This window comes from Pteropus medius, unplaced genomic scaffold (genome assembly GCF_902729225.1).
Source record: "Pteropus medius unplaced genomic scaffold, Ma_sr-lr_union100, whole genome shotgun sequence".
Classification (NCBI taxonomy): domain Eukaryota; kingdom Metazoa; phylum Chordata; class Mammalia; order Chiroptera; family Pteropodidae; genus Pteropus; species Pteropus medius.
In genome coordinates this window covers 4,632,040-4,640,544 of record NW_024349797.1, presented here as the reverse complement: position 1 = coordinate 4,640,544, position 8,505 = coordinate 4,632,040, and the positions used below count along the sequence as shown (strand labels likewise).

The following is an 8,505-nucleotide window of genomic DNA, read 5'->3' as shown; positions in this document are numbered from 1 at the left end:
CACCTTGCTCATCTGCACAATGGAAATAGTAATGTTACCCAGTTCGTAGGGTTGTATGAGGATTAAATGAGTAATATACCTGGAGTACATATGGGTACGCCTGCCACATGCTAAACATTATCTAAGGTTATGTCTTATTGTTATCAAAGGGTCTGGCAGTGAGGCTGCTCTTGCTTTAACCAGACTCTGTCTAGGGATCAGTTTCTGGAGAGTTCCCTCTGGAGAAGATCCAGACCCAAGAGAGTAATCCAGGGTTTGCATTTGGATGACTCTCTCAGAATTGGCCATCTCTACCTGCCTACCTGTCCGGGCTTCAGTGATGGTCACGTGCAGTGTGCGTTTGGGGGTGAGGGCATGGCTCCCGCCCCTCTGGCTGCTCCCCACATGCATTCAGCTGGCGTTTCTGGCCTTCTCTCGCTGCCTGCCTGGCACGGAGCTGACTCACCGCCAGGAGGAGGTGGCGATTAGTATGCAGGGCAGGTACTGGGAGGAAAGCTGTCTCCACACAACAGCTCTTGATGTGTTTCTCTGATTAATGTGGCAGAGAGAACATTGCAGCTTTTTCCTGAATGGTCGCCACGTGGAGCCGGAGTCATTAGCATCGTGTCCCCTGCTTGCCATGACCTGCTGACCACCCTAAGTAGATAAAAATGAAAATGGCTAAGACAGCTGCAAGGCTCAGATACAAACTGCCTGGTGGCTCAGCAGCCATGGGAGAGTCTTTCATGTGGAAGGTTTCTGGAACAGCCCTGCCGTCCCCAGTTCCTTACACCCCTGTAAAGCCATCCTTAAAGTTTGTCCTTCTGCAACTGCCGGTCCCCAGTGAAGGGAGACTCCTTTCTCAGGAATGGAGCCCTGGTATGAGCACAAGCATCGCTGCTTCCCCATAGGGCGTGGGCCCCGGGTGAAAGAAGATGGGAGGAGGGGAGTGGGGTTCCAGGCAGAGGGATCAGATTGGGCAAAGGAAGGATGAGAGGGGTCTGCACTGAGGCAGAGCGGGCAGGTGGGGTGGAGGGAGAAAGAAGACTGGCGACCCCGACTTTATCCTGGAGGCAAGAAGGAGTTACATGGGGTGAAGGGAGGTTATCTTGTGGGGACTAAGATAGGACACTATAAAGCTTGCTCCGTCTCTAGCGTGATGGATATTGGGGGCCCGCCGTGGAAGTGGGAGGAACAGTTAGGAGGCCATGGCCCTAATTCAGGTGGTGATGCTGCTGCCTTGAACTAACACCACCCGTCCCTCAGCGCACTTCCTCCCAACCCCGGGAGCTTGGCATACTTAGTTGTAACCTCTTGAGCACAAACACTACGTTGCTCAGGGAAACCGAGACAACCCGCGGTGACCTTAACAGCCTCCCAAGGATGCGAGTGATTCTGGGAGCGACCTCTTCTATATCTTTGCTCCTTCCTTGCCTCTGTAAAGTTGGTTTTGTGTTGCCATGCTGTTCTGTATTACTTTTGAATTTTCTGTATTAATTTTAAATTTTCATTTTTCTATTTTGCCACTTCTCTGGGTCTCAGTTTCCCCATTATGTAGTGGGGAGGGGCAGGGAGCTTGGAGAATGGCTCCTGGGGTTGCTGGCAAAAATGATGGCAAGACTGTCACAGGCAGCACCAGCTCACAGCAAACTAGAGCTCATGCCAGCTCTACACTCCACCACTGTGCCTCCACCCCCTCCCCCCGCACCACCATCACTGCCCTGTTTAGATGGTGGTCTTCAAAGCTGGCCCCACACCATCCACTTGCCAGAAAGCAGGCCTCTGAACTCAGCCCAGGCTGGAAGGGAATGAGCAAAGGTGCTGATTGCAGAGCTGGTAGGAGGCCACCGAGAGAGAAGGCAAGGAAAGAAGAAAAGAAAGAGAAAAGAGAAGAGAAGAGAGGAGGGGAGGGGAGGGGAGGAGGAGAGGGGAGGAGGAAGGAGGAGGAGAGAGGGAGGGAGAGAGAGAGAGAAATCATCTTGTGATGCGCCGATTACTGATCAGCTGGGACATAATTGCAGGGCTGCCATCCCGGCTGCTGGAGGTACCAGGTCTTCCTCTCGTTAATCAACGATAATCCAGAATTACGACCCTTAATGATTTGCAAAGACACTTATGCACACACACACACATGCTCTCATACAGACACAAGTAATTGATAATCAACCGTGTAATTTGAGGCAATAATTCTGTCCGAGCGGATGACAGGCTCCACCCTGCCAGCAGAAGAGAGCCCAGATCACAGCCGACCCCTGCCATGGGGGCAGCTTCTCGGGGCGAGGACGGGGGAGGGGAGGAAGGAGGGTCCTTCCCTGCTCTAGAGGGGGGCCACCAACAGTCTCCAGGCAGTAAGAGTATGGAGACTTTTTTGTTTCCCACTTTTACTTCTCTATATTTTCCATTTTTTGCACGTAGTTATCTGTAGCATTTAAAAACACCATTGTCATTGTCGTTGCTTATTCAGGGCCCTAAACCAATGGTCTCTAACTTCAGTGTACACTGAAATCACCTAGTGAGAGGGCTAAAATGTAGATTCCTGGGCCCCACCCCTAGAGAGTTAGGCTCAGAAACCTGATGTGGGGCCCAGGACTCCTCATATTTAATGAGTGCCTCAAGTGATTTGGGTGCCGACGGTCCACAGACCGCACTTTAAGGACTAATATCCTAAACCAGTGGCTCTCAACCCTGGCTGCACACTGAAATCACCCGAGGAGCTTTTAGAACAGTTGATGCCAGGGCTCAACCCCCAGAGACCCAAACTTAATTGACCTGGGTGCACCCTGGCCATCAGGATTTCTTGGGAAAGCACTGCAGGTGATTCTAACCATCGACCAGGGTGGAGACCCACGCCTTACCATCCTAGCACCTGTCTTCCCACACCGTTCCCATTCTTTTCACCTTGGAGACCTCCACCTCCGTTGTCCCAAACTTCCACATGCATGAAAGTCACCTGGGTATTTTTGAAAATGCAATTTATCATCCAGGAGGTGGGGGGTGGAGGGGGTATGTGTCCCAAACACATTCCCAGGTGATGATAATGATGCTAGTCCTGGAGGGATAAGACTCTTTCTTCATTCAAGGCCCAAGCATGTGAACTCAGGTGCCAGAAAGTCCTGTTTACAGATCTCATCTTCCGAGAAAGACCTGGTGCTGGTGCTGGGCTTGCGAAGATGAATCTGATACAGCCTTGTTCAGGTGGCTGACTGCCTGTGAGTCATGTGTTAGGTTCCTTTAAGTTCCTGAGAACAAGACATGCTCAGGCTAACTCAGGTGATGTGGCGTCAGGAAGTAGGAGAAAATGGTGCCTCCCCTTGAGAAAACAAGAAAAATTCTTGAGAAGCTGAGCCCAAAGCATGAAGAAGTTATTGAGCAGGAGGGCCAGGGAAGACAAAACACGGGTGCGCCCCCTTGTGGTGGGGGCCCAGATGGCTCTAGTGGGTTCCCAGAAACGAGAGCTTCCTGGGCTTAAGCCCAGGGCCTGGAAGAAAGGCTGGCGGTGAGGAGGCTGGGCTTGGTGGTCAGTCTCCCACTATGGCCACAGGCGTCGCCATCCCAGTGTGAGCATGCTGCTGCACCCATCAGGAGGAGGACTCTGTTTATCCTCTTCCCGAATCTGGCCTCCCCTTATGACTTGCTCTGACCAGTAGAATGTGGTGGCAATGACACTGTGCCAGCTCCACAGCTCATCCTGAGGAGACTGGTGACTTTTGCTTTCATTCCTTTGAAAGCCAGCCGCCATGTAAGAAATCCGACTACCCTGAAGCTGCCATGCTGGCCACGTGGAGAGGCCACGTAGAGAAACGCTGGGGTGCCAGGCACTCGAATAAAGTTTTCTTAGCCCTTCCCTCCCAGTCCAGCCACCAGCTGAATGCAGCCAAGTGAATGCCAGCTAATGCCATGTAGAGCAGAAAAACCAACCAGCTGAATCCCGCCCAAATTCCTGACTCACAAAATCATGAGAAATAATAAATTGACGTTTTAAGCCACTAACTTTTCAAGTCCATTGTTACGCAGCAACAGATAACTGGAACGCTTGAGTTCTCATCTCAGTTCTGACATGCACAGGCGAGAGCAATAATCTTGTCAGGCCTCAGTTTCCTGACCTGCAAAATGAGGATTAAATGAAATCTTGCATCTAAAACCCTGGGCACAGGACCTGGCACATCACACCCGCTCACACTGAGAATCTGTGATTATTAGCGAGGCAGTACCATGGTTCTTGTACCTGCGTTCCACTCTCCCTGACAGCCATTCAGATGATCTTGTCCTCAGGTGCTTGCATGAAAGGCCGTCATTCTCCTCTAATAGGGATGGCCTGTCACCATGGCAGCACTCTGGCTAAGGGTAGTGTGCTGAGCCAGAAGAGCGTGGACACAGCCCTTCTCTGCCAGTTTCTAGCTTTGTAATCTCAGTTATTTAATGTCACTGAGCCTTGGTTTCTTCACCTGCAAAGAGAGGAAGTCAGTCACATTCTTCCTCCAGGAAGCCCACCCTGATTAACCTCTCCCCACCACATTTCTCTAACTAGAACTTGGTTATGTCCTGCTTAAAAGATAAGCACTAATTTCTGAACTTTTAGAAGAGAGTTGAAATTACCTGTTTCGGTTGGGAAGAGGATGTAGGGGACCCTTGACCATACTTCATTAACAAAAATACTTCCTCTTTATCGAGTCCAAAGAGTTCGCTAAGTGCTTTGCAAGTATTGTCCTCACAACATGTCTCTGAGGGAAGTACTATTGTCACCATTCCCCCTGTAGGGAGACGGTCCTTGCCTTAGGCGGGGCCTGGCAGTGGACACTGTAATTCATTGCTGTGTCCAATGTGTTTGTGTGTAGGAATGCTAGTCCTTCTGCCTACATACCTTAGAGACTCATAGCAAAATATGCAAGAGCAATATTTATAGAAATCGAAACAGATGATTTCTTGTCTAACTCACCCCACCTGCCCTACCTTCAGAGTACATTTGGAAGTGAGTCTCTTCTCACTAACTTTGCCACCACCACCCTGGCCCCAGCCACCATCCCTTTGCCTGCACCCCTCCAATAGCACTGTTCCCCTGCTCTCTCACCCTTACCCCGGACAGAACAATCCTGTTCAAATGCAGGACGGACGATGCCACTTGTCTGCTCAGAACCCCATGATGGCTCCCATCTAGCTGAGAGTAAACACCAGTGTCCCCACGACAATCCTCAAAGCCTAACACCACCTGCCCCTCCCATGCCCTCTCTGACAGCTGTCCTATCCCTCTCCCCTGCTCCCTCCAGGACAGCCTCTCTGCCCTTGATGCTCCTGCCTCGGGCCCTTTACAACTGCCATTTCCTCTGCCTGGAACCCCCTTCTACCAAATACCTCCAAGCTCGCTCTCTCACCTCCTTGAGGCCTTTACTCAAATGTCATCTTTTTCATAAGAACTTTTCTGACCACTCCATTTAAGTTGCCCCTTTATCCTGGGGTAGCTGAACCTCTTTTTCTGCATTGGCTTTCTCCCTAGCATATTACCATCAAACGTCATGTTTATGCCACTTGCTTATATATTTTTCTGTCCTGTACCCCACTTCTCCACACACACTAGAATGTGTGGGTAACAGGCAAGGATTTGTGTCTGTTTTGTTCACCGCTATTGCCCCAATAGCTCAAAAAACTTTTTAACATAAATGAATGCAAAAGCACACATACACACAAGAGTATGAGATAATGCCACAGTCATCCTCAAAAAATAAGCTGGACTCAACTTGGGTTGTGTTTTATGTGGGTGTTAAGGCCTTTCTCTAGCAGTGAGGGTTTCCAACCTTTCCCTTTTGCTTTGTGTGTGCGTGTGTGTGTGTGTACATGTCTGTGTATGTACACGTACATGTATGCAGTAAAGGCCACTAGGAGTGGAAATCTGATTGTGGTAGTGGTGGTGGATGTTAATAAAAATTCATTGAGAACATATTTCTCTATCTCCTTGAAGCTCTTAAAGCCATACCAAGTGAGACACCGCCCAGTGGTCTGGCAGAGAACAGCGGTCCAGGAAGGCAAATGGCCCCCAGCAGACTGACACTGTGATGCTAAGGAGTCCAATCAATTGGAGGAGAACTAACCAGCCGGGTCCTGGAATGTGCAGTGTGGGAACTTGCCACGTGGACCGTCCCAGCACCGTCCGAAGAGCTTTCTGTTTGCACGATCCTCCCACGTCTACTCTGATGCCTTCTCATTAGAGGTTAGGACTCCATCATTATCCTGGAGTAGAAGGGCCCAGGGCCAGGGTCTGCCATGATGTCCGGTGGGTGGGAGAACCTGGGGACTCTGGCATGCCACAGGAGAGTGACAGCGTCCCTTCCAAATGAACCACACAAATGACAGCTCAGGTGCCAAGGGACAAGGTTTCCCTTGAGAAGAATGACTGTCGATGGTGACTTTCAACTCACCCCAAGTGACAGAGTTCTTGAGATCCACATTCAGAGTCTCTACCTTCTGGTTTAGGGGGATGGAGTAGAGAACACCTCCCTGTTACAGATGAGGAAACTGAAGCTCAGAAGCATTACAAGCTCTGTCCAAGGTCCCTCCACACACTGCAAATCCAAGACGAAGGAACTTTGCTCACTGCTGTATCCAACAGATGGTTTTGGGGGTGGTCTCTGGGCTTGAACCAATGCCTGGTTGACTCCAAAACTAATGTACTCCAAAAACCTAGCTTACTTGTCGCTCATTTTGCATCCCTTCCAAAGCCTGGCACGTGGCCAGGTGAGTGACATCTGGTGGGCATTCTGTGAACACTGGGTCACTCTACCAGGCAGTGGCAGGTTGTGCTAGTAAGGATCTCCCGGCATCGCCCCTGCCCCCGCAAGCCTATAAGCTTGCACTTTTGCTCCCAGACAGCAGGGGGCGTGCACACATTGTTTCTAGTGGGCTTCTCACCAGCCTCCCCAGAGCCTTTCACTATTCTCAGAACCCTCCTGTGATTGAGCCTGTGTTAGACATACAGGGGCCCTACTTAAACCAGCCCGTTTAATGTCAGGAGCCTTCAAACTGTGCAGTCTTCCCCAGAAGGCAGCCCTCTGGCAATGCATGCGGCCCAATATTTATCGAGCGGTTCTCACACCAGACACATGCTAGGCACTTCGCATGCATTATTTCATTTCCTCATCTGAGGTACTAAAATGATCAATTTTACAACAGAGAGTACTGTTTTTGCCTCATTTTAAAAATGAGGATACTAAGGTTTGGGGCTAAATAGCTTGTCACCCCTACCTTTAGGACCTTCCCAGTCTGCTCCCTGGTGGTGGGCATGGGCAGGGGGGACTGGCTGAGGCCTGGGCCTCCAGAGAGGGCTGGATTGGAAAGAACCCTTCTTAGAAAAGGAATCGTTCCTGCCCCGCTTCTGCCCAGGCTCCTGTCTCCTCATGTTTTTCACTGTTCCCCAAAGCTCTGGGCAGGCCCCCAGAGCCTGCCAGCTCTGTGCTCCTCTCATGGGGCACGCAAGGCCACTTCCTCCTGGTGTCAATTCCAGCCACTTGGCACACACTGCGAAGAGTTCTGGATGTTGACGTTGGTGATGGTGGTAGGGAGGTGAGGGCCAGCTTCATGGGAGGAGAGAAGGCGTCACAGTATGTCACAGTAGAACCGGCTAGCACATGCAAGGAAACAAAACTAGACAGGGGAGGCCACGGGCCCAAGGTCACCTAGCTTGTAATGGCAGAGCCAGGGCTGGAATCCAGGACTCTGAGCTGCCAGTCTTTCTTCAGGCTTTAGCTGATCATGTTCTCCGGGGCCTGGGATTGTCTCCGTCCCATCACCCAATTCCCCACCACACCCCAGCCATATTCTATGTCGAATCTTGCCCATCCTGTCCTGGGCCCAGCCTCATGCCCCTCTTCCACCCTTTCTCTCCCCGAGTTTGAACGATTGGCTCTCTTTAACTAGTCATAGCACACACATTCTATTCTGGGTTGATTTGCCTGAACTCTCCCAGCTGATCTGGGGAGCAAGTGCCAAGGGCTGGGGCCGTACAATGGATGCGGCACTGGGCCAAGTGGTCAGACACTAACTTGCAGTGCGTCTCAGGGAGGTCACTTCACTTCTCCGGGCCTCAGTTTTCCCTCTGGTCTAGATCGGGGCTTTTCAGACCCGATCCATGGAGTCTGTCTCTTGCCAGAGTGGACAAAGTCTGGCCCGTGTCCCCTGGATTCAACAGCAGCAGTCTCATGCTTTCTTTTTCTTAAATATTTGGGATTTGGGGCATGGATGAAGGATAGGTTCTGAGGCTGAGAGAAATCTGAAAACCATTTTGAGGATCTGTCCATTCTAATCTTGTGGTTTTTTGTATCTCATCTCCCAGTCGCTAGCTGGAGTAGGGCATCTTGCATAGAGTATTCTCAATAAATGTTTGGTGAACAGAATAGAATGTCAGTGCTGAATCTGGCTGGGCAGGGGAGGGGCACGCAGGAAGTAAACAGCCAGAAAGTAGGCACGAGAGAAAGGGGGCCCTGAAACTGGCTTCCAAGGTGAAGAGTGCCTTTGAAAAGGGGCTAAGGCTGCCTTGAG

The 8,505-nt window shown here is 50.8% G+C and overlaps 1 long non-coding RNA gene across 2 annotated transcripts; it reads right to left on the bottom strand.

The window, feature by feature from the left end:
* Positions 1–2,106: 2,106 nt before the first annotated feature.
* On the bottom strand, positions 2,107–6,471 carry LOC120619541 (uncharacterized). Of its 2 annotated transcripts, XR_005657542.1 has the most exons (5): positions 6,390–6,469; positions 6,063–6,201; positions 4,191–4,424; positions 3,971–4,082; positions 2,107–3,289 (listed from the first exon to the last, which is right to left on the bottom strand). It is a non-coding gene; the product is annotated as an uncharacterized LOC120619541 (long non-coding RNA). The 2 variants fall into 2 exon arrangements; XR_005657543.1 differs by lacking the exon at positions 6,063–6,201 and having other exon boundaries at positions 6,390–6,471.
* Between the last annotated feature and the right edge of the window lie 2,034 nt (positions 6,472–8,505).